The sequence below is a fragment of the Megalops cyprinoides genome, chromosome 3 (assembly GCF_013368585.1).
Source record: "Megalops cyprinoides isolate fMegCyp1 chromosome 3, fMegCyp1.pri, whole genome shotgun sequence".
In the NCBI taxonomy this organism is placed as follows: Eukaryota; Metazoa; Chordata; class Actinopteri; order Elopiformes; family Megalopidae; genus Megalops; species Megalops cyprinoides.
In genome coordinates this window covers 24,571,985-24,598,648 of record NC_050585.1, presented here as the reverse complement: position 1 = coordinate 24,598,648, position 26,664 = coordinate 24,571,985, and the positions used below count along the sequence as shown (strand labels likewise).

General features: G+C 41.4%; 1 protein-coding gene across 1 annotated transcript in view; it reads left to right on the top strand.

Annotated features, from left to right (window-relative positions):
* The first annotated feature begins 16,589 nt into the window (after nucleotides 1-16,589).
* LOC118775256 (plastin-3) overlaps nucleotides 16,590-26,664 on the top strand; it is a 33,439-nt gene continuing 23,364 nt past the window's right edge. Inside the window, exon 1 of the mRNA XM_036525078.1 lies at nucleotides 16,590-16,682. The gene's annotated coding sequence lies outside the window, so the exon portion shown is untranslated. The remainder of the gene's footprint in view (nucleotides 16,683-26,664) is intronic.

Here is a 26,664-nt window from a genome sequence, read left to right as displayed (position 1 = left end):
TTGATCAGTCAATATCTCTGACGTGATTATAAAGGGAAAATTGCATTCAATGAATTCTTGGGAGCTGGGTGAAAAAAATGTACTAGAAATCACCTAAAGGCAGGTTGATCCATCCTGCTCAAGCACGAACGATTTATAATGTAGAATAAATACATTGCACTCCCTTAATAAAAATCACATCCATCTAAAGTGAAATCTTATAAACAGTGCATCCTTTAAAAAGAAATGGCCTTTGCTTAATTCTTTAAACCAGGGGGACATATTTCAATATACAGTCCTTTTTTAAGTATAATACAAATAATGATAAGACTAACATTAGTCATTTTGAGGTATTGCTGCCTCTGTTAACGCAACAATGCCGTGGAACAGCACATACGTTTAACTAAATTCTTTTTGATGTCTTTCTGTCTTTAAGAATCTTAAACAGCATAGTCTGTGGAATACTCAGCTTTGTTTCTTAGGTTAGTCCCACGCAGGCTATGTTTACAGGGAGATATTATGCTTTTTAAACAACTGGATGGAGTCCTTGTGTTTTCCTTTGAGCTGTCAATGTCTTAATTACCTGGGTTTTGTGACAGAAGTGTAACAGTCAAGACGCAGAATTTTGGAGCTTGGATGAAAACCTGAATGGGTTTGCTCAACATGGATGGTAGGGGTTAACAAGAGCCTAAGCAGGGGTCAAGGGGCACAATGCACTGGCACAAATGGGCAGGTGCTGTTTGTTTATCTCCCTTTGCAGATCAGCAGCCTCAGCTCAGATGTCACTCCAGAGCAAGCCAATCACACCACAAGCTGCCCTAAATACCATATAAGGCAATGCAGGCCGACTTCTCCCAGTGGCAGCGTCTGGAGGCCAGGGAGTGAATGTTTCCCTGCAGAATGACTGCATTGTTACCCGCCAGGCTGCCAGGCAAGCGGGGCGCGCACAGCTGGACGTGCCCCCAGGCTCCAGCGCCAAGTCTAAATTTAGAGGTGTCTCCTAAATTCAGTGCTGAGAGTGTGAGCGCTGACCCGGGTAGTGGCCTTGCCCTGGGCAGGGCAGAGGGGTTAAAAACATAATCTGCATTCACCACGTGTTAACTGTTGGGAACAGCTCTTCCAGCACGCACATAAAGTCCCCGCAATATTTCTAAAAGGAATGGCACTGAGCTTATGAGATGACGCGGCAGCACCAGGAGGTTAACGAGTGGTTAGTGTGTTAGTGGGGCTGTCAGCTGATGGAAGCCCAACCATGAAAACATGGAGGGAAGTGGAGGACAGCATCCCCAAGCAACAGACCACACTCATCTAGGCTCTGTAATGAGCCCATGACATCCTCCCAGACTGCTGGCAGTGAAGTACAGGAGAAACCTTTCACATAGCTTTCATGCGTACTTCAAGACTCATATTGGCATTGATCCTCTGAGTTCTGACTTTATACTGGCCCCAAATCTGGCAAGGGGTGGGTTATTTTGGCCAGATACAGTTATCTGAGCCAAACACAGGCATTCATTCTCCCTCTCCACATATTTGAAAGTGCATGCAATGGTATAAAGTATAAAGTTGTGTTTGGAGGAACACAGTTTGTTTGTGTTTCAAAACTGGGCTTCAGAATGAATAACTGTATTCCTTAAGAACCACAGGATTTACAAGATTTACATAACTGCCCGGGATTTGTTTAAAATGTACTCATTCGAATATAGTCAACATACCGTGTTGGTGAGATTATAAACACTGATGCTTTTGATATGCCTTTATGTGATAATGTTCATTACAAATGTTTACTCTCTTCTTTCTGAAAAGCTATCCTGTTCAGGGCCAGTTTGTAAAGGGAACACTGACCACAGATGTAACAAATGCGGCTCTCATAATTGTTGAATGTTTAGGTTAATTCAGTCAACTGTGAGATTGTTAAAAAACACCCATTGTTCAGAAAGGGAAGCTGAGCTATCAGTCAAAGGGAATTAAGAACCAACAGAAAGGGGAAGCTACACAGGGACATCACAGCAACTTCTCTGTTTCCAGTTCTGCTTTTTCAGTCCTACTGAATATTTAGGAATATGAATCATGGTGCCATACTATATATATAAATGTGGATTTGTTAATGAACATGACTGAATAGCAGTATTGCATCATGTCACTAAAGAGTGGATGGGATGGGGGACAGGGATGATTTTATATTGTCTGTTGACTCCTCCTGGTAATTCAACAGCTTTTGTGTTGTTACCCAGAATCCATCGTTGGCAAGATGCAAAATAGGAAGATGCAAATTTACCCCCTTGTTCTTCACTCACTCAGGTGTTACTGTTTTTTTTTCCCAGCATCCTCTGCCACTATGACCTGAACAATGTAACTCACTTCCCTTACAATGCACAGGTGATATTCCTCAACCTGCTGCTGAACAAATGATAACTGAGTTCAGCTCAAACTCTTAGTGATTCTGCACATCTCGATCCATGCCTCTATTAACACTACTGGTGTAGTATTCTGTTTATTTTCATAAAAAGCACCATGTACAAAACTGTGAGCTGAATGGGCATAAAAGCATGGAATAGTTAACTGGAACTTGTAAATCAAAGCAGATTTTATTGTGAAGTATTTGAGGAGAGATTGTTTTGGTTAATGATAACTGCCCAGCCCTTGCACATATTTGACCTTGGTGTTTATAGAGCAGGGCCATTATAGTCATTATATCTCTATGTGTGAACCATCACACAGCAATGTTCTCCTGTCACCTAACCTATTGCTCCCAGCTGAATCAGTCACTGTGCAGGTCTTCATGCAATCACTTTAAACCTGTCACTAAATGGTATGGACTTCATTTATGCATAGTTTGTGATAGTCTGAGAATAGGTGTATTTGTCCATGTCCTTTAATAGGAATCTGTAGCACAGTATGTATTTTTTGGAAATCGAATTTTGAGGATGTATGCAAAGAGGATGTGTTTTACAACACTATTCCAAAACAATGACATTTCTGAAAAAATATAAACTTTTTTTGAAACATGCTCTTTCAGGATACAGCAACAAGCTTTTCAGACTTTTCTAGGGCATCTAATTCTAGAGAAATGCATATCAGTATCAATAGTGATTATTATTACTGAATAGCAAGAGTAGTACAACAGGCAGTAGCAACATTTGTTATAATTAATAGTAATTTGTAAAATTTTAAATTAGTAATTTGTAACCTTATATTGAAAACCCCTTTAGTGGTTGCCAGATTTATGAATTTTCCAGGTATTTATGAATTCACTCAAATAGACTAGAGGCAGCCTTTATACCTTAAAGGAGCACTCTACCAAAATACATAAAAATTGTTTATTACCCATCTTATTGCTAGTGTCTTTTCTCTCATGTATGCAGAACGAAGATGCGGACATAGGACAAAGGCTGTGTCTTTCTCAGATTCTCCATATACTGGCTATTATGTGCTGAGCAAAAACAACTGTTTAACCTTATTGTTGTAAAGGTCGGGGCGCTATTGCAGTAAGTCAGTGGTGTCTCACGTATGAGAAAAAGAGAGCTCCGAGACCACACATATGTTCATGGGTTTATAGGCACATGATGCAGTGAGCCAGTAACCACAAATAGGACAGGATCCCCCTCTGTGTGATGATTTGGAGAGACAAGGCATACTGTACAGAGGATGGGGGGAGGTGCAGGTGACAGTCACCACCAGTCACCGGCGTCACAACAGCTGGGGATGTTGAACACTCTATTGGCACTTGTGTTACCCTTCAGGACCCAATGATGAGTTCAACAGGTGGGAGGGGGGTTACCGGGTGCACAGCTAACAGGATCCAGAGAAAGTGGAAACAGCTGCCCACCAAGCAGGTTGTCACGGGACATTTTTTTTTCTTATATCTTGGTAATCTTACAGACGGTACCTCCCACCAAGCAGAGAATGGAAACTCCAGAATGTTAAACTGTTAGGTTTATCATTCAATTTCTGTCATTCATGTTTCCCTGTTATTAGTGAACGTAGCACATTTGTGTTTTGAAATTGGCTCCATAGTCAGTGTTGCCTGTTTCATGCAAGCTACTGGACTCCTCAATTGGGTACTTATATCACCTGGAATGAGAGGTGCTTTATACTCTGTTTCCATCCTCCCTATTCAAAATGTTACATCTACTTACAGCTCTGAGAGTGCTTTTACATCCTTTACTTGTAGCTTCAGCTTCAACAAGTTCACCTCATTCAGTTTAATTAGCCAATGGTGTGAATTTTATTGTAACCTTATGTAGAGGTACATACATTGGTGGTAGATCTGGCTAAAGAGTCATAGTATAAATGTCTGGTGTTGTAGAGTGCTGACAATCAGTACTGAATCAGAAACCTGGCTAGAAGGGGTGCTCAGCTGCAAAACTGAATTGCGCAATACTACTGCCGCAATGGTAAATAACACCCATTATTATTGCTCCTTTAGTTAAATTGCTGGGTGGAGCTGGTACTATTAGTGGCCTTATTTAAGGGTTAAACATCTGCTCTGTGTAACAGCCGTGCTTTGACTGCTGGGTACGAGTCGAGGGCTCAGTCTGACTGCAACAGAGCCCTGCCCATTAGACAAACATTCTACTTGAAAGACTCGTTAATGCTATATTAGTCATGCAACATTCTCATGCACCACCAAAATGGGGCGGTGCACTCATTAAATGCCAAGTGTGACATCATGTAGCATTCAGTTTATTGTAATCACTTTAACAGAAAAGTGAAAAGCACTCCCTTGAGTGAGCAACCGAAAGTCAACAAAGCAAACTATTCTGTTTTTTTTTTTCACCCTTCCCTCACACCAGCCATTATAATATCACTAGCATACGCACTCATGCTATCAATCACACAATAATGTTGTGATAATGTATTGTTGACATAAATGTGTTGCTCATTTGGTTAATGTGAAGCTATTAGTTTACTGAGCTTTCTATCAGAGTTTACCTATGTAAGTGACCTTAATGCACCCAACGTGGGAAAAATAGGACTGATTTATCACACAAGGCAAATATTTAATAACCAAAAGGAAACATGTTAATTACTTGATAACATAACAATGTAAATGACCCCAAGGTCTTAGCTAAATAATCACAAGAAATAATGATTATTCTTTCCCATTTTTCATTCCTTAACTATATCATTAATCACATTATTTAATACCAGTAATGGTTGTTCCCCACACAATTAAAGGATGTCAGACATAATATAAGAAGCTATACTTTGCTTAATATAAATCAGCCTTTTTCTTAAAACAATTTCCTTGCTAGTAATTACTCCTCTGGAGCCAACTGTGTTTGTGTGTACTGCTATAATAATGTGAAATGTTAATTGTTCTCGTTTTATACTTATTCTTGTCTTATTGATACACATGACCTTAGGGGAAATGATTATACCCTGCTGCCCTGCTGGCTGCATCAAAGGAAAACCAAAGATGTGGCCTTGTGCCGCAAACTCAGCTGTTCCAACTGCCATTTCATCACTGCATTTAAAAATCCACTTTGGCACTGTATCAGTGATCAATGAATTTTACGCTGATATAGCTGAAGGCTGTGAGAGTTGAGCTTATGGTGGAATTGCGTTGCATAAACAGGGACCAAACGCTGAGCTTGTCCTCACACCTATGTTTGCAAAGTATTAGAACAACCATGGAGTTGTTCTGATGTAAATAATGTCACGTCCCATTGTAAAAAAATAAAGGACTTTGAAACCAAACCTTTGAAACAGAGGTGCTAATTCACATGGAGGGTGTAATTACCAGAAGATATCAGGTCAAAGATGTCAAAAATTCAGTTTTGGACTTGGATTTTGGAATTGTTATTGAAAAAATTGCCGTAAAATCACACAAGTCTGGCAGACACAGAACTAGGTCAGTGTTCTAGGCATGTTTAATGAATTTGATTGAAGAAAGATCAATTTACAAAATAACTTGTAAATTGGAAACACCTCTCTCTCCTCTAAAATATACATGTAGGCACACTGGCCCAGGGGAAGGTGCAGTCCAGACTTGACTTACAAAAGGAACAATAATTGGTAATAAATAAATCTGCATTCCTAATTAACTCACAACAGTCTCACATTGTTCTTACAATGTGACAAAAGCATTATGGCAGTCTCCAACTTTCAGTGGAATATTCACTTTCAGTATAGCTAAAAAGATTGTAACCAAAAGACACAGATGAATGCACACAGATGAACAAAACTGTTTACTTTCTAATACAGTGTAAGAAGTAAATAAGAAATACGCAGGCACAACAGGCTTTGATGGCTGTTCCAAACGGAAGCTTTTAACACCTGACGGAGGCGTCCAACTGTCAGCAGGTTGGGCCCCTGCATTCTTCCCTCAGCTCAGAGTACTAGCAACTGGGGCAAGGGGTCAGGGTGTTTGTACAGCTGTTCCTAGAAGCAGTGGCTCATCAGTAGTCACATGGTTAATTATATCAAGAGCAGGCTTGGGTCTTGGTTCTGTAGGTGCCCTCTGAACAAAAAGCAGAGGATGAACTCTTCATAAAAGAGGCTCTTGAGCAAATACAGCGTGTCCTTGGCCTGTCCTGTCAATTTACACTTGATACACAGCCTTAATGAAATATACAGTAATGTTGAGATTCACACCATAGGCAGCACATGAGCCTTTAGTCTCTGTGAACAATTTTAATATGGTTGTATGTCTTCTTTGTAGTAACACCACTGACATCAAGTAGCACTTCTGTGAAAGGAGCATAATTTCTCTCTGTAACTAGTGAACAAGGTTTATTGCATATGTGGGGCAGGAGTTTGTTTGTATGTATCAGGAGTTCTGCTTGAATGACCATATTGAATCCTTCAGACAGTGTTATGCAGACAGTATAACTCTGGCCCTGGTAACCTGAATGCCATATTCCTGAGGCTCCATCTGCTCTCTATAGTCTGTGAGCAATGAATGAAAGAAGGTGGGTCAGTAATTACTATTCCCCCCTGAAGCCAGAATGAACTGCATTAAAACATACAGTAATGACTGTGTCTTTTGTGTCAGGGAAGCAGTAATTCACAGAATCCTTAACTTTTTTTGACCTTGTGTTTCCCAGCAAATTTGAGATGTTCTTGTTGTTAATCTATACTGAATGAGGCTAGTAACTATGAGTTGCATGCATATTTGAGGTTGAGGCCTGATTTTGTTTCTTATTACAGATAAAGCAATACAAACAATCTGATAAAGTAATGCAATCTAAATAAATGAAAGGAGTGATCATTACATCACTTACAACAAAAAGACATCACTCTCAGTATATATAGAATATGTGTAGGGTGTGTAGAGATGTGAGATAATGGTGATTAGTTATCAAAAAAGGAAAATTTGAGGAGAGAGGAATTTATTTTTTGACAGGAAGGATGGTGTTCTGGGAAAATAAGTCCTGTGGAAAAGTAGAGTGAGATAACATTGTGTGACATGTGGGGACATGAAACACAGTAACACAGTGCAACTGACAAAGGGTGTTCCCTGCCTGAACTGTGTGAAACAAAGGTTCTATAAGAGGAGTTGTAGTTGCTTAGTGTAATGTGTCCTTTCATGGGCTTATTTTAAATACTTTTCAAATTATCTTTAGCATCACTGGATCATTCCTGGACATCCCTAAAGTTGTGAAAAGACCCAGAGTGGTAGCTTTTGTTTATATCTCAAATTGTATCAAAAGCTGCAACAATACAGACTGTAAATTTTTCAGCTTTCTTTGTGAAGTACAATGATAGTAATTGGCCTTCAAATGCTGCACAAAATTGAATTCTTAGGGCTGAGGAGGTATGCCTAGTTATTTGTGAGTATTCATTGTCTTGACTGACTTTTGTAAGGTGTGCCACTCTAAGCCAGGCTTCAGTTATGTAATTTTAATCAGAAAGTGTGTGCATGTATTAATGCAATGAGATTTGACAGTGATCACAGCTTTTCAAGTTTTAAGGAGGTCTTCATGTCACCCATCCCCATCAAAATGAAGAGGACGTACAGCATTACACAAGGATTCAGCCAGTACTGCAAATGCTGGGGCTAACAGAGAACCACAAAGGGAAGTTGATGTGGTGTTTTGGTCTTGGAGGCTTCACCAGGGCAAATAGGTCATACTCCTATGTGTCTTCAGGCTATAGGCCCTTTTATGCATGCTGAAAAAGCCAGCTTTTGCCAGAAAGCACAGCTGAAAATACACACTTGAAAAAATTGAATTCTAAATAACCTCCTTTGAAAGCTTGGAAATAAAGCTCCAAACCCACATTGAATCAACATGAATCATTCAGAATGGAGAAGGGCGTTGAAGGGTGTAGAAGGGCGTTGAAGGGCGTCAAAAGCAACATCCTACTCTTCTCCAGTTAGTGCCAGTTCAGTTCCAGCTATGCAGAATTACCTTGCCTTGCCAGGTATGCAGCTGCTGTATGATCTGGTGCCAGAGCATCTCCAGATGCAAGTCAGCTTCATAAAACAGGAGGCATGATGGCTTCCACATTGTACAATCAGGATAAAACAATAACTTGCTTCCGATAACAGAATCATCTCTGATTACATCCTCCCAGTATAAATCAGTATAGTATAAGGGACAGTATAAATCAAGCAAGAATAAAGTAAGAATAAATTTCATGTCATACAGTGCAACAAACAAATCTGGCAGGATATGATGCATTGTCTTATTTATTGAATGGCTTCTCTCATTACTCCTTTAGAGTAATTTTTTATTTTTTCATAATTACTCTTTAGTAATACTGTACTATACTACATATTTATGTTTTTTAATAGTAGTATTTAGTATGTGTTTTCATAAGTTTAGAAAGAATAGGACATGTCTGATTCCTGACTTAGTGGTATGTGACAGTTTGTGGTGGTGTCAGAGCATGATGATTAAGAATTATTTCAACTACACTTGCTGTAAGTAACTGGATGCAGTTCAGCTGCTCCATTACTGTAGAATACATAGCTTCCTTAATGCTCTAATGTAATTAATTGCCTGAGTTAATTTAGAGAATGGTGCAGAGCTGCAATCATTAAAGTTAAGGCCCACCATGTTCAGAATTAAGGCCACACATGGATAGAGAAAAACGCAACAAATCCTCCCTCGGTTTTTTCAGCTAATAGGATACATTAACGGCATTTTTCTCTAGGTCAACATTTGTCCCACTTTTGAAAAACAGCCCTCAAGTTTGAAAGTACAACACACTGCTTACATCTTCTGTCCACCTAAAACACACCTGTGTTCTGTTTAAAAATAATATTTAGGCAGTGGCCACATAATGCTAACCAGCGACTTTAAGCCTTTAAGCGCTTCTTTTTGAAGGTGAAGCCATTGAAAAAAACATTATTTCATCCAGATCAATGGAGGATGCTCAGCATATCTGCCAAATTTCCACATCTAGCGGCATTGACAGACACTTCCTTTCAATTAGCCTTGGAAATTAATACTCCAGTTACCAGTTCAGTATCATCTGCCATATAAATTTAATTTAATCCTCTGATGGTGTGCTCATGTCTCTTGAACCTCTCATAATTTTCATGGAAATAAATGGTGACAAGCACTTGAATTCTTTGCTAACTCCTACATTGCACATCTTAATGCTTCACCTTCTCCTCCTAGAAAACAAGTTGCCTGAACCTTGTGAGAGTTGCAACCCACACACCTCTTGTCACTAAAGTGGGATTGATTACCTCCAGGTGTCTCTATGCCTTTAAATCCATCAGTGATGTTTACATCTATCAAAACCATCCTGGCTTTTGTGATCGATCAGCAGAAAGACTGCCTGTCCCTCTGTGGAATCAATTTTATTGATCATCTATTCTTGTTCCCAAGTGCTCTTAATTCTTCCTGGAAAAGCACTCCATATTCCATATCAGACTAAACTCATTTAGTCGACATTAAATATGTGTTTCTTCAGAAGAGCTGGTTTACAGCGGGATCAAGTTAGTTTGTACTTGCAATAAGGATTTTTTCAGGGGTCAAATGGTCAGTTGACAACTACTCATGAGCAGAGGGGGGGAATGTAACCATTGTGGATTATAAAGAGTGGAACTCTTGGGTAGATGTGGAGCCATTGTGAATGCTTTCTATCTGGATATCCAATAGGAAGCCAGAGCTGCATTATATTACCCTAAAAGTCAACAAGCAAAAGGACTCAGTGTATCTGCATAACTTCCACACTGCTGGTTTAAGGATACTTTTTTCCAGTTCAAAGGTTTTATCGGATTGAGACTCTGACTCATCCAGCCCGTGAAAAAGGAGAACTCTGAGCGTACTGTAGCCTCATTTAGATGCTGTGCATTCTATCTGTGACAGAGTACGGCAGGAGTGGCTCATCTTCATTATACTGTTCATGATTGAATTGGTGATCGAGCAAAGGTCATAACACCTATACATCATATAAATATCTGCTCTTCATGGATTATTTAAAGTGAAGAGATTATAGAAATTGATGCACAAGAAATATTTTCTCATGCATGGGGAGATTTAAGTGACAATCACAATAGCATTCTTATATTTTGAATTAATATGGATTGCAAATATTTACATTAATGTAATCTGTTTATCATTGTTAATTTGGTAGTTAAATTCTTTGTTAAATGCCTTGTCTGTGCAATGTAGGTTCAGTGTGTAAGTCACAGGGCACTACAGTGAACCTTAGTAATCAAGCAGGACAGAGTTTTAATGTAGATATGGTCATTTCAGTCCCACATCCACATACACCTGGTACTTATAGCCTTGAAGAACTGCAAACACAGAGCTGCTAGATAATTCATAGCATATATTTGATATTAGCAAAATTATCCTCTCTAATACGAATGGCTTGCATACATTCAATTATTATGTTTAAGTAGAACCCATTTAATATTTCTGTTTCTATGAACGAGGCCTTTTCTGTAGAAGTGCAAAGGGTCCCCTCTCTGACTGTCCCGTCAGATCAGATGAAATCAAAACAGCTGAGTGACAATGCTCTAATGAAATTTGCAACAGGTTGACACATAACTGGAAAAGTCTCACCACTTCTCTAGAGTCAGAGAAAGAGCTATGCAGTCATTTCAAATCCCTATTCTAATGAGAAGGGAGATCTTTTAATTCCTCTGTTTTTTTTTTTTTTTTTTTTTTGGTTTTTGTGTTTTACCTCACCCACTTTTTAAAATCCTTTAAATGAAACTGTAAAAGAGCATGCCCTTTGAAAACTGAAGCAAACATGTACATAAAATGCTTATGAATAGCAGGAATTATAAACAGTAACAGGAGACACAATTTTCACTTACCACAATTCATGTTGGGACCATATGCTGTGGTCCCAGACAGTGACAGAATGGGTGAGCCTGTAATGTCCCGCACCTGCAGGCAACACTGCAGCAGTGAGCAAGGTGGCACATGCTGCCTTTTTGTTCTCAAACAAATATGTCCCATACCCATTGCTGTTTTGCAATCCATTGGAACTAGTCAAATTGGGAGTGCTGGTACATTTCTTTCTATATTATTGTCAGTTGTTAGCAGACACATTTGTCCAGAAATACTTACATAGGCTAAACTTTTATACATTTATACAGGTGAATATTTACTGAGGCAATTGTAGGTTAAGTACCATCCCCCAAGGGTTCAACAGCAGTGCCCCAGCCAGAATTCTAACCAGCTACCTCTTGGTTCTGATCCCTGCTCCTCACTACAATGCCACACTCCTAGCTACTTCCTTAGAGTATTCTTCATCCAGTCAGCCTAGATAAGCTTCCATTCCCCATGGACATTGATCCAACTGACTGACAGGTCCTCTCAACTTACTGCAAAAACCCATTCACATGGTGCCCTGTGAAACCACTGATGTTATATGTTACCTAGTTTGAACAGGTTAGAAACTTAGCAAGCTATCTCTTATGATAGTCACTGTACACATATCTTGATAATCAGAGAAAATGATCAGTTGCACCATGAAGTGTCTTTTCATCTTTTTTAAGCACCAAGCAATAATTCCACTTATTTGGAAGTTGCTCTGGGTAAGAGCATCTGCTAAATTATGTAATGTAATGTAATGTAACGTAATGTATTGACATCAAGCAACCTAATGTAACTAGGTCCTACAGATTAGTACCACTTAGGATGCACCTTGACTTGGTTGCTACTTAGTTCAGCAGAAGGTCACAAAGATTGTTGTTCCACTTTTGTATCGGGGGAATAGTCACTATTGTTAACTATATTGGTTAAAAGCACATCCTTACTGATTCGTAGGGTCAATATTGTAGAGGACATAGAACCACGTTGCACATGTAAAACAAATAGCTGAGTGGTAGCTAACGTGCAGCCAAGTACAAGTTAGCTCAATATGTGATTAAAAAAAAAACTAACAAGCTGCCTAGCTAATTATGTAGCAAACAAAACATGGCTGGCGAGTCTACAAGCAAACAATGGTTTTAATCTGATGTCTGTTTTTAGAGACGTGTTTAGGAGTGTTGCCATTACTTGAGAACAAAAAAGTTTGGAGATTTCCATCCAAGAACTCCTTTTTGGACACAGTAAACCCTAGAAAGGTGTGTCTTGAAGTTTGTCCGGAGAGACAAATATGTTATTTTTTACATTTTGTCTTTTTGTTTTAGGGCACTAGAGTACAATAAGCCCATAAAATGTCTCTGTTTTTATTGCTTAAGTAAAGAAAATACTAAGTATGACAGCTTCTGTGCGTAAATACTACTAGGATTGGATAAAAGTGGCTTTATCTAGCAACATAATGAACAGGTTGGCAACACTGGCTGCTACAGTTGCCTTTATTATGTCATATCTTCCCTGCAAATCAATGAGTTTAAAACAGAATTCAAGTTGAACAGTCAAATATCGATTGATGCCAAATGGCTAAGAATCTGAATTGGTTAGAGTACTATGAATTTGCAAAAAATAAATAAATAAAAAAATAGCCAAAACCAGACCAAACCAAGCAGATATAAAAATGCTGATAGATAGCAATGGTCTTTCATGTAAATTCATACATAGACTAATAAATATATGGAGTGTTTAGTCTGAAAAGGGTCAGATTACAGCAGTGTAATCCAGACCTAATATTTTAAGACTGCTGAATGCCTGTAAGGCAGCATGTTATGGCTTTGCATTAATGACCAAATAATCTCAGAAAAAAAATTTAAAGCTGTAGGCTCCTGTGTTTGAGGTCCATTTTCAGTCAAATGTCTTGGCCCATATAAAGGCAAGAAAGACAGGGCAAATACAATGTTGATCTGTTGCCTGTTCAGTCCTTCTGTGAACACTAATGGTGAGGGATCTGATGTAGTTATGAGGTTCACAAGGAAGTTTGGTTGGCTGGGTAGAACTACAGTTTCTGCATTGAGCAGTAATACAGCAGGACAAAGAAACAGCAACCTTAGCCATACCTGAATAGCCTGAATGATTGCAGGGTTTTTTTTTTAGAATATGTATGATTCTCTATGACTAACATTAAATCATGGTGCTGCATGGATAGCACTGTCAATAAAATCAGACACAGACATAGACTTGGCCATTGTTGGACTTTTGCTCTTGCCCTTTGAGGTGGATGACAATGTAATCTTTTCACTGAGTTTCCCTTGGGCTCTCAATGCCTAGCATCACGTTCAGCAGAAGAAACATGATTCTGAAGCAGGCTAGATTTTATCTGTGACCATTAGACGGGCCAGGGTGACTCAGGAAAGCAAAAAGTGCAACACTGCTGACAGGACGTTGTGTGAGGAGATTTGCATGTCTCATCAGGAAATAACCTTGGGGTATTTATAGTTTGTGCCTTGAAATAGGCTAACAAAAATAAAGGATTGAATGTGTACTGGAAAAGATACTGGATATTCTCCATTTTCTATAATGTGAGAATGCATTTTCTACCTTTTGAGAATGTGAGAATAAGATTTTGGTTTGAAACACACTTACAGTGGACTCTCCAGCACTCAGATTGCTGCATATAATTTAGTAGAGGTTGAGAGTATTCAAATGTGCTTTTTAATGTAGCCATGGTAGAATACACATCCGACAGAATAACCTATATGCATTCAATAGGCAGTGAAAGTGACATGCCATATTCAGTACTTGCTTGACCGCATACACATTGTGAAACTACAGTGACACACCCAAACTTTAATTGGTTGGTACAAAATATGGGCAAACCCCTGTAAAACAGGCATCTTGTAGACTGACCACATTGTGGAGAAATCTTTAACACCATCTTATTCTTCAGTTGCTGCCATAACAACCACACAGTCCACGGCAGAATTAACCAATAAAGAAGAAGATCAAAAGACTGAGTGCCTGGCATGAGAAAATAGAGATTTTATTAGAGAAGTCTGGATATGAATTGAAATCCAAGGGGTGTGTGTGTGTGTGTGTGTGTGTGTGTGTGTGTGTGTATATATATATATATTAAATCAAATTGTGTGTTTGTGTTGAGTTTGAAAGCAAATGCATTCAGTTACAGTGGAACTGAGTCACTCAGATGGGCACCTAACACTCATGGAATGATGTTTCTGAATTCAACTTCAACTGTCTGCCTCATGTTCCCTTTGCAAATTGTTTCCAAAAATATCATTTTTTCACTATGTTCCAATTCAACTGCAGTTATTGGGTAAAAGGACAGAACAACACCCAGGAAAATCAAGAGCATGGCACATACAATGTCCACATTCTCCATCACGTCTGCATGTTCAGAGAACTTCCATTGCAGGTAAACAACAACAAAATCAATCACAAGTGAAAACCTGCAATGTTAAATCAACATAGCGCTTGTTATTATTGGTATTTCATAGACACTGTTACCCAGAGTGATTTACATTGGTTACAGTTTTTTTTTTGGCTTATGTTATCCATTTATACAATTGGACATTTACTAAGACAATCGTAGGTTAAGTACCTTGCCCAAGGGTAAGGGAGGGGGGGGGGGGGTAGTGCCCCAAAGGGGAATCAAACCAGCAACCTTTTATTTAGCAGCGAGTGGAATAACCAAACAGGCTTAATTTCATTTCATAAGGAATCCATGAAAGTTTGTTACATGACAAAGAAAAACTTACAGGTATGATGTATGTGAATTTGATGTGAAAGTGCCTTAAGATTGCATAGAAAAAAAAAAAAAAATGACTTGATTCCTGAGCTGTGATAGCCCAAAAACTTCAAAATGAACAAAACTTCACAGCAACAGGAACCAATGAGGAGTAGGGATGCAGATAATATTGGTCAACAGGAAACAACTAGAGATGGTCCAGTTAAAAGCTGTAAAGGAAAGGTGTAAGTCCATGAGGGGGGCTGTTATTTTGAATGCACTCTTTTTTTTTTTTTTGCAGTTGCACCCCCTTGTTATCCCATACCGCGGAATTTCCTCCAATTTTCATGGAGGAAATACGTGACCACTTTGGCCAGTCTTCCTGAAGAAGGAGCAGGCAACGACTGGGAGAAAACATTATGTCACCATATTCCTTTCAGATTCTAATGATATTACCAGGCTGACTGAAACAAAGGAATAATATTACTGTATAAGGCATGTTTTCAGTAAAACGTCTGCATATAAATTGCTTCTACACTCAAAGGAGAATAAACAAAGAAAATTACCTCATTAAATCAAATGTTCTGTAATATAATCCAGTCAGTGAGAATTTAATTTGAATCATGAATCGGATAAAGCTTCTTGTATCTGGATGTCTTCTTTTTACCACTGTTCTCATTGGTGTGTTGTTAATAAGTCATATTCTTCTTAGCACGTGACTGGTTCACAGGCAGAGAAATATTACAACCATTTAATTACTTTGGCGCAAATTTACAGAAGTGGGATAGCCCTTGGCATCAATTCCAGTCACAGCATAATTTTGGAAAAAGGTCTTTAAACCTGCTTCACCATATAGAAATCCCCAACTACCAACGCCATCTTAACTATTTTAACACATCGGGACTAATGGGGCATGGTATTGTAGTTACTAAGCTCGGTTTTTATTTGTTCTATTTCACTGTAATACAAACATAATCATACAGGTTAGGCCAACTCTACGTGGTGTTAACAAAGAAAGCCTTGCAGCTTCGATGTCACCTGACGCCGATACACCGTGGAATGATGCAACTTCAAAAGGATGCCAAATCCCTGTTTTGCCAAACCCCACGGGCGGACTACATACTCCCAATGAATGAACAGCGTGTTGCCCAACTATACCCTGGAATAAGGAGTACTTTAGTAGAACACTATCCAGTTAGAAGAAGAGTAGGCGGGAAGTTTTAAGATTACAGTTTCTGCTCTTTGCCTAAGTCTGGCACAGGGAGGACACAACCCACGCCACCCTCTATCCCCATAACGCATTTTAACAGCGACACTAATCAGTTTGTGATATTGGAGTCATCGATTAGTTTGATTTGCTCTGCTCCATTGGAAAACTCAACCACGTTTACTAAAACAGCGTGTAAATTCATATTGTACTTGGCAGTAAACAATGGAAGCCTTACAACTTTAACGCCACATCACACATATGGCCGTGCTGTATGAATAACGCAATTTAAAGAGGAAGTCAAATCAAACATTGAAAAACGGGCGACAGATTCCCAATGACTCGACAGCGTCACTGTGTCGTCCGATTGCACCCCTAGAATAAGGAGTAAAGCCCCGTCCAGTTAGAATAAGAGTGGGCGGGAAGTCGCACATTCCGATTTTTTACTCTTTTGCGTGAGTCTGGCACGGGGAGGAAGTCGTGGGGTGTGTTAGAGGGAGTGGGACGGTGACGGCGCGTTGGCTAAGGGAACCTAAAAGTGAGTTTCATGCTTTATTACAGTATGATTTATGTTGTTTTAATGCGATGACTGTTTGATACATCGGTTTACGCTTAATTTAATGTAGCGAAGTTCTTATATCGGTTTACAAACGTTAGCCAGCAAGATAGTTAGCAGGCTCGGTAGCTAATGATGCCAGTGTCTTTGCTCTTCAGTAAAATATAACGTGAACTTTAGCTTGCTTGCGTGATAGCTAGTATGGTCAGAGGTAGCTATCTACATTACTTTGAGAGGATTTTTTAAAAGTTTGTCTTTTAAGTGCTGGTTGAGCTAGGTTTGGATGTGTGAAGTCAGTTGTCACAATGAACAACGGAATGCACTCTGGCATTTTCATGTTTTGATCAATGTTAGTTAACTAACTACAAGAAAAAGAGGGAATTTTAGTAACTAGTAACTAGTTGCACGGTATTGTTAGTAAATGCGTTGCCTGTTCGGATTTAACTCGATGGTACCTATTCCTTATACCCACTTAGCGCTTTGATTTCTGAGGTACCCACAAAAATGCCGATTTCCTCCTCTTGCTGGGAATGCAAGATAGCTAATACCGACTAGGTAGCTAGATTTCTATGGGCATTGTTCAGTTTGTGTTAATTAGCTAGTCAGTTCAGTGCAGTTTCAGCGATGTCCGGTCACTTCTCAGGATGCTCGAAACTGGCGAGTAGGTAGCTTACAGCGTGTCGCCTGCGTTTGTTGCTGTATGCATCATGTTTGTTGCATTTTTTTGAAAGAACAAATGGGTTTATGACTTACATTTCGAATATATTTGGCTGTCGGTGTTGCTAGCCAGATGGCTTTAAAAGAAGAGGAAGGGAAAAAACAAGACAAGCCGGTCAGATCGCGATGCTGCCTGCACGCCTGCTCCACATCACTGTGTTTCCTTTGAAACATGTCAGTGGCTCGCAGCTTTGCGTTTTAGATCAGCTGGAGCAGTGTCTTGTTAAAGTATTAAAGTGTCGACGTTAATGTACGGCATGCATGTAGTTAGTTAAGTCTGACATTTAGAAACATGCTCTTCTGTTATTAGTTTCCGGGCTTCCAGAGATGTGAGCAACAATTTGTTTAGTGGTGGAACGTCTAAGTTAAAATCATGTTTATTAGTCTATTAGTCGACTGATGTGTACTATATAATAAGTAGCATAGATCTTACATATTTGTCTCTGTCTAAAGAACAAACTGCATATCTAATGCATTCCACTTTTAAATTAAAATTTCACTTGGAATTTTACAACTAGCCTGGCTGCATTCTTCCATCTTGCACATTTGCGTTTTGAATTCCAGAGCTTGCGCTTGAGTTTACCATGGCAGTTGCAGTGTTGGTTGGCCATAAATTCAAACACGCGCAACATTTCTTCCTCATTTTCCTTGTACTCTGAGCAGAGAAGCATTGTTCCCAGAGCAAGGCTTGCTCAGCCAGTTATTGTCTCATCATTGTGTTATGCTTTTTTGTTAACCTTTTTACCAGTTCTACCCTTAAGAGAAATTAAGCTAGATAGATTGGAAGAGAGAACAATTATGGAGATGGACCAGGAGAGTGCAGTAACATTTCATAGCGTTGTGATTTTAATGACAAAGTGGTATTAGTCCGTGTCAGCCCTTGGTTCTCAGTAAGGTGATTACAGGTATCACTGTTCTATCTGAGATCTGAAATCTGTTGGCTACAGGTATGTGCCTCACTTCCCAGTTTCCCAGTCACCTCATACATGTTAGTTCTGTGGTGGGTAAGGGGTGGTGTCCACATGGCTTTGCTCTGCGCCAACCCTCTGGCAGTTCTGTTTTGCAAGCGGACATCTCTACAGCACCTTCAAAAATGTTGCTGTGGAATGCTGTCCCCTTGACACCTTCGTTCTGTTCTGTTCTCTGAGATCGAGGCTGCGTGTTCCTGCTAGTGTCTCGACTGAGCTGTAAAACTGCTCCACGGTGGGGCATTAGAGCTGCCTCTGTGACTTTCATTCAGAAGCGAAGGAATTCTCAACCTCGTGTTCATCTTCTGAGCCTGTGTATCGGCTGTCACAGGAAGCAGCGGCCGTTAAGTGAAACGCGATATCGGCGTTGATGTGGGGCCTCTTTGATTTGACCCAGTGATTGTGCTGTACTGTGAGAAGCAGCCTGAGGCTTAGATTACACAGCGCTGCGGAGCGGTGTTCAAAACCCAGCAGTGTTTCGTTTCCCTGCTATCGTAAGGTGGGAATCACCTTCTTTTTTCGCTACTTAATGGGGGGGGGGGGGGGGGGGGGGATGCGGCATTGGGTTGTGCCGGGTTCACAATGGTAGCTGTGTCCAGAACAGCCATTAAAAGGCATCACACTTCTTGTCGGGAGTTGCCACGGCGTCATGCGTGGGAGCCAGTGCTGCTTGTAATCGGCACATGTGGGTGTGTGTGAAGGCGTCGCCGTGCGTGACGGTGACTGAACATACGGTGCCGCAGGGTAAGGTGTGATCGTAGCGCTTATTTGCTGCTGACTGGGAGTGCTCCTGTTATTGATCTGTTACTAGCTCTCAGCAGTTTGTTGTTTGGTTGCTCTCTTACGCGGCAGAGACAATAACCCTGCTACTCAGTACCACAGAGAGGGATGTGCTGACTGCTTATTGTGGAAATATGATATGGAATTTCCGGTCAGAAGGTCCAGTAATGGATCTCTGAATAGGACCATGCACTCTCTGCAGGGGATGTTCTATAGACTCCCGGGAGTCAGCTGAAGTTATCCAGCATATGGACATATTTGGGTTTAGGATGTGCATGGTGAAGTGATCACACAGCATCTTTCCCTGCTTTGAATCTTCCTAATTGTTAGAACACATTGATTGAAAAATGACTGCCTACACTTCAGTGCTTTAATTTTTATTTCCTCAGATTGATCTAGATCTAGATACTGTGTTATTATTAATGATGAAATAGTAAGACATGGGAGCTGAAGCAGCACACAAGACACACTAATATTATGGAAAAATGTCATTATACTTTTTGCGTGTGCTTTGTTAATGTATTTTCATACGTTGTCACTTCATTTTGCACTGCACAGGGAGATATTGTTAAGCTTGAGCTGAAGTGGTGCTTCACAGTTATCCCTTATGTAATGTGCTGCTTCATTCAAATGAACCAGGTGGTGCTGTAAGTGAAATACAGTGCAGCAAATGCTTCACTTACAGCTGCTGTGAACTGGTCTGTTGGTGCCTAGCTTCACTTTTGCGTTGCCTTGTCTATAAATAACCTTTTATAACTACACATTGAAATCAGTATTAAAATGTGAACACAGGCCAAAAAATGATTCTCAATCTCACATTGCTGGTGGTGGAAATGAAATAACACGATCCCCATTTACATTTACATTTACATTTACATTTATTTGGCAGACACTTTTATCCAAAGCAACCTATTTAAGGGACAGCAGCGTTGCGTGGTGGTAAGGAGCAAGGCTTGTAACCAAATGGTTGCTGGTTCAAGTCCCTGTTTAGACACTGCTGTTGTACCCTTGGGTAAGTTACTGCTCAGTAAATATCCAGCTGTATAAATGGATAACACTGTAACCTACTGTATGTAAGTTGCTCTGGATAAGCATGTGTGCTAAAAGACAACAACATAATGCCTGTTGCATTAGGACCATATGAAATATTCAAGAAATATTTCATTTCCATGGTGAAAGCGTATTGTGTCTGTTATCAGCGCACTGTTTTTCAGTGGTTTTAACATAATTGAATGTGCTTGTTTAGACTGAACCCAAATGGCATCCAATGCACTCTGACAGCTAAATGGATGTTTCCCTGGGTATACCAGCCTACAGACGTTCGGCTCAGTAATTGAAGTGGAGACTTGCTGCTGAATCGGATCGGCTATTTCTGCAGTGTTCCCACCTTGCCAGACCGCCTGTGTCTGTCTCAGAGTAATGAGGAATGTTTTCCTGGTCCGTTGCAAAGTAATCCAGTCATTTGAATTTTAAATGATTGTATCAGTATCATCCTCTGTGATCACACAGGCAGGCAAATTCATTGAGCTGAGCCAGCTGTGTCCCTTCCAGAGCTCCTAGTCGCACTACTGCAGCAATAGAAGCAAAGGGAAAAAAGGGCCACCTCTGTGGAAGGCAAAAATCGCAAATGGCCACTTTATGCAAGGGGCACAAAAAGTGACGATCTTACTCATACACCTCTTGTTTATCATAAACAGTTTGTTTGTCCTCGTGTGCCTCAGCCCTTCAGACCAGCTGGAGGGTGCTGCTTTTACACACACACACACACACACACACAAACACGCGCACGCGCACACGCACGCGCGCACGCACACACACACACACACACACACACACACCTTCAGCAGAGACTGGCTGCAGGCTGCACACCTGGGAAGGAGCTGCTTTGTCTTGTCTGCATAAGAACTTTGTTCACCGTCCCAGGGACTTGGCTTTACATCGCTGGTCAGTAAAACGAGTCAGATTCACGGCCCTTTTGTGGCCCTGTCCGTGAAGGCTGCAGGCCTGAGTATTTCCTCCCAGCTAACAGAAATGGAAAATAAAGCAGCTCTGCCCGCGTGCCTCCATTCGGGGGCCCTGACAGACCCCCGGATTCCTGTGGTTTACTGAGGCATTGGGTGACATGTGCGAAAATGACAACAGCGGGAGGGTGCCCGCTGGAGTGCTGGTGGATGAGGTCATGCTTGCGGCCTGTCGTTGTGACTGGGTCAGGCTCGGAGAACTCGTGTCTTCACTTTCGGGGCCCAAAGCAGCCACGGAGTAATGATAACAGTAGTCGTTTGCTATTGATGCGTGAAGCGGGTTTAATATAGTCGGGAGTTCTTCAGCTCTGCTTACAACATGGTGAGGGTTGTTCCTAGGTATTCTTTCAGGGAGGGATTGGGTGTGAAGGGGTGGCAGACTCCTTTTGGAGCACAGCACAGATGCACAGCCATGTGCATCCAGACGAAGGGTCCCTCTTTGTCCTGGAGTTAATTTCAGTGTCACCCACAGTGTTGACACTCTGCACTAGAGCCCTTACAGGTTCACCCCAGCAGAGAGATGATGGCTAAGCTGCTCCCTTAATAGGCTACACACGAAGCCCCGCCTCTCTGTAATTGAGCTGAATTGCAGGAAAAACAACAGTGACTGGGGTATTATTTAGATCTATTCTGAGTAAGGAGTGCGTGTTTGGTGTGGGTGATGAATAGGGCTGTACAACTGCTGATAAGTGTATTTTAGTGGCCCAGTTGAGCTTATTGCTAGCTGTTGCTTCTAAATTGAAGTCACGCGTAATATTACAGACACACCAGACTATTAAATGTGTTTTTCAATGCACGGATGGTAAATATCATTTAACGGGTGAAGCAAATGAGACAGGTTTCACCATTGTTTAGTTATATTTGTCTTGTTACCAACTGTATTATTATTCAATGCACAGTAAACATCACAGAATACAGTTTTTTTGTAATACACATTTTTTAGATAGACTTAAAGGGTATAGTATTACACATATTTCAAATATTTTAAATTCTGTCCTTTCCATTGGCAACTGAAATTGTTCTTAAGCTCAACGAGCCCAGTACCCAATTCACACAGAAAAATGAGAAAAGAAACCCATTTCTCCTTCTCACATTAGTGTGGTGTGGGTGTAATTGGAGGCCTTTGCAACAAGTCCACTTGAATCCAGGTGCTGTCCGCTTTCATACAGACTGTTTTTGTTTGAGTTACGGCTCACTTCATTTCAGATCATGAAAATACAGGTGATTTTGCCAGCATCTTCGGTTGTGTGCGCTTCGCTTGCTGTCTGCTGGCAGCTGAGGAGAATCCACAGTTGGGGGGGGGGTTAGTCTGATCCCCCTTTCATCCGTATTAAAATCGCCATCCGGACGGATCATCTTTCTCTCCCTTTAAATTTGTCCTCAGCAAGCGTCTGTTACCCCCTATGCGACGGGGATCGACGATTTAGGAAATTAATTAGGCCTACCAGGTAAGCCGGGCCATCTGGGCCGGTGTCGGAGGATTGTCTCCGGACCCCTGAGGTCAGTGGAAGTTATTAGTCATTAACTACGCCGCACATGGCTGTGAGCACATGTAAGCATTACATCAGACTGTTTGATATCTGTCCACATTAAAACAAACAGCCTCACCCCCCCCCCCCCCCCCCCCCCCTAACATCGAAAGATTGAGCAGAAGCTGATTGATGCTTAATCCTGTGGTTAAGTTCAAAATGTACCACAGAAAAAAGTGTGGCTTCCAGCTGGAGAACAAGGGCAGCGTTGACAGAATGTTATCACATACCAAAGGAGTACTTGTCTCCCTTTGATGGGAATGTGGGAGAAGTGCATCTTCAGTGTAAGAGAACTGAGAAGGGAGTCAGCTGATTGGGCAGAGGTGACCAAGCCCTTCTTTGGGAAGAACTCCGTCAGCAAGATTTATTTCACACTGCTCAGTTGGAGTTCTGTGGTGATCAGCCACCTCCTAAGACTGATAGTATACGGTGGGCCCTGTTGTGTGATTAGTTCTGATGCAGCTGCTACTAGCTGCTACTACAGAATCAACCAAGGAACACGAGGGAGGTAGCTGTGTTCCTGTTGGCACATATTGGAAGTAGTGATTTTGTTTTGCTCTGGGGTGACCCTCTGCTTTAATGGGTTGACAGGGTGCCCTGACAGTTAACCTGCTGCATTTGCTTCAGACCAGCCAGATTAACCCTTGGTTAGATGTGTGATGCTGTGATGCTACATAGCCTGGCATCTGTCTGTGAGAATTGGGGATGCTTTCGTGGAACACGTCCTGCTGACACTCAAAGCTGAATACAGCCGGGGATTCAGTTTGTGTGGGAAAGTAGGATTAGGGGGAATGGTGGGATAGATGCCGTTGTCCTTGTCTTGTGTATGACAGTAGAAACTAGCACAGTAGACCTATGACTTAAAACAAGTCCATTCTTACTCATTGCAGTGACTCACTGCCTGGTTTCCAAAGAAGGCTCATTTTCAGGCAAGGAGGGGCGGGGCTGGCAGAAACCTGCAGGGTTTTTCTGTTGCTATGTTAGTCCCTCCTCCTCCTGTGCATAGGTGTCTTTGCGGCCATCTGTAGCATGATTGGTCAGATTCCTGGAAACAGGGAAGTTCACATACATCTCAGAGGGTCTCGTGCACCATCTAATCTTAAGCTGTATAAGCATATGCAGCTGCTGTTAAGAGCTTTGCCCGGAATGAAGGAAAGTGGATCAGGAAAACATTTTCGTATGTAATTCGCAAGGAAATGCTGGCTGAGGCTATAGGACACAGGGCCTCTGTACCCCTAATGGGAAGTTGGCCTTCTAGTCATTTTCTTGCTGTTCACTTCAGCATCACTTTCAGGGAGGCACTGCACAGATTCATCTTGATTTTATAACATCAGGGTGGATCAATGCAATATCAGTGATTCCACTGAGGCATCCACCTAAATTAGGCAGCCAAATATTAGTGGATCTTTGCAGTGCCTATTTAATCAGGTGCCTGTGAATAAGCACATACTAGCCTGTGGTCTCATGGCTGTAACCTTGTGTTGAACTGCCCTCCTAGCTTGTGGTCCAGCCACCCACCCTGACAAATGACACCAGCAATACTTCTGGAATTTTTTGTTGCCGTCTGAGCCCCTTATTACTTTCAGTTTAGCCACCAGTTGAAAAAAGGGCAATTGGTTTCAATGACCTTCATTCAGGAAAACAATTAGCCTTTGCATTGCCTGAAAGGGAAGAGGCTTTTGTGCATTGTTTGCTGTAGAAATAACCATGCCTCCTGTGGGCCAGGGAGCTGAGCCTCAGAGGAAGCCCTCAAAGCGGAACTTATCAAGTTCCCATTGGTTGCACCTAGAACATTCACAGAAATGGCCTCTATTCTTTTCACATTTCAGCACATTGACTGTAGGAGGCTGCAACAAGGCTGGATGTCATCAAGAACTTTCCTGCTGAAGTTGTGACTTAATATGAGAGTGCTTGAAAGACAAACCTTGTTCCATGTTTGCAGTTCATGTTTGAGCTGTCAGCCTTAATACAGCTGTTATATGAATTTGTGATAGATAAATATATTTTAGTGGCAGTAACCCCCAAAAATAACATATAGTAGTATGATACTGTGTTCCGCCTCATATAAAGTAGTCGGTATCCTCCCTGGTATTTCCAGTTGATCCTTTTCCCTCTGAGTCCTCTTTAGCCAGTTGTTCCATATAACAGCTGTTTTTTTAGTAAGACTGTCTAGTCTTGTTTCATTAAGGACGGTCTCATGGTTAGACACTGATGCCAGTTTATCCCTAGCTTGTTTCATGGAACACATTCAGTGCATCCTCTCACATGTAGGAGGTGGTGGATTTTCCAGTCAGGCTAATGTGGCTCTGTGGGCCGATGTGACGGAGTCTGTTGAATTGGTATTCAGTCACTTTGATGACTCCCTTACTACGGTGTAAATTATGGACCCCAGCATCATCGGCAGAGAGGCGTAGGAAGGGCCTCTTTCGGTGATAGCCCTTGGCTTCGATCTAGCAGTGCACTGCCGCATTGCCACAGAAGGGGTGTGCCATCATTTTGCCCCACCTGTTTGCTAAGCCTCCATGCCATCTGATTTCCTTTTCTGTCACTGGCCACGCGTTGAATTTGCCGGGCCGCGATCAGGATGAGGTCACATCTCTGACAAGCGCGCTCAAACCTTGGTGGCATGCCTTTGCGCTTTACTCACCGCCTCCGCGGGTCACTTGATAGCAGCGCATTCCCAGACAGCGGGCGGAGTCCCTGCTTCTTTCACCTTCGTCCGTCCCCGTCGATGTGTGAAGGCAGAGGGGATGTGATTCGCCTGTGAGGCTTCACTGCTTCAGCAAACTGTGCACTTTATGAGCATGGATGTGACACTGCTCCTTTCCCAGTGGCAGTATAGCACAGTGGTAAGATACAGGGCTCGTTTGATTCCCCATTCTGCTGTACCCTTGGGCAAGATATTTAACTCAGAATTGCCTCAGTAAAATATCCAGCTGTGTAAATGGATAACGTGTAACAAAAACTGTAACCTATGGAAGTCTGCTAAAGGACAATAATGTAATGTAATGGAATCCCAGAGCAGCGGGTACACCTCAGAGGGTAATGGTGGGTAAAGTTATTGAGGTAGCCCACAGTGCGCAGGGCCCTTTTGTCTCGGTGTCACGGAGGAAGCATGCATGAGCGGCCGAGCCTCAGGAGTCACGAATTTCAAGCGGGCGACAAAGCAGCACTTCACCGATTTGGGACACTCAGTCTGGAAGCTTGTGATGAGTCGAGCGAAACGGGTTGTGACTTTTTGGTGTGTCACAATGCCCGTTTGTGTTACCGGTTGCTTTTCTATCACCTCGGTGCAGTGCTCTTTGAGGACCTGCGTGGGATACGGAGACGGAACTGGTTTTTGAGTAGCTCCATTGTGTAGTGTTGAAACCTGAGCTAAAGGAATTTCATGGTCTGAAAGAGCCAGCTACCCAGGCAGGCGTTCAGCCAAAGCATGAATCAACAGATTTTAATGCACAGGGCCTGTACTGCTCTCAGTTCAGTGACATTATTGTAGAAGCAGCTGCTTGGTACAGTTTGTTCTCTGTTAGATTTTCTAATGTAAAGGATTTTTTTTAGTCTTGTGGCTTGTGGCTCCAAAAAAGAGCATGTTTTGAATAGTAATAATCTAACTGAAAACGCTGGATGCAGTGATAGGTGTGTGTTGAAATCTTATGCGGTGCTCAGTCAGTAGAAACCTAAAGCTAGTTTTTGAAAAATGGTGAGTAGTTAGCCTTATAGGCATGATCCCAGCCTGACATGTACTAAGTATTTTTGTACAGTGATCCCAATAAAATTCAAATTCAGCCTAAATTGATAGTGTGAACACTGGAAAATTGCAGCCTTGAGGAGCCCTGTACATAGAAATGTATGGTAGTGATATGCTCTCCAGTGATTTGGACAGTCATGTAAATGACAGCAGTGGATTGGTGGTTCAGTGATTGGTGCTTCATTGTTCAGGAGTGTCACT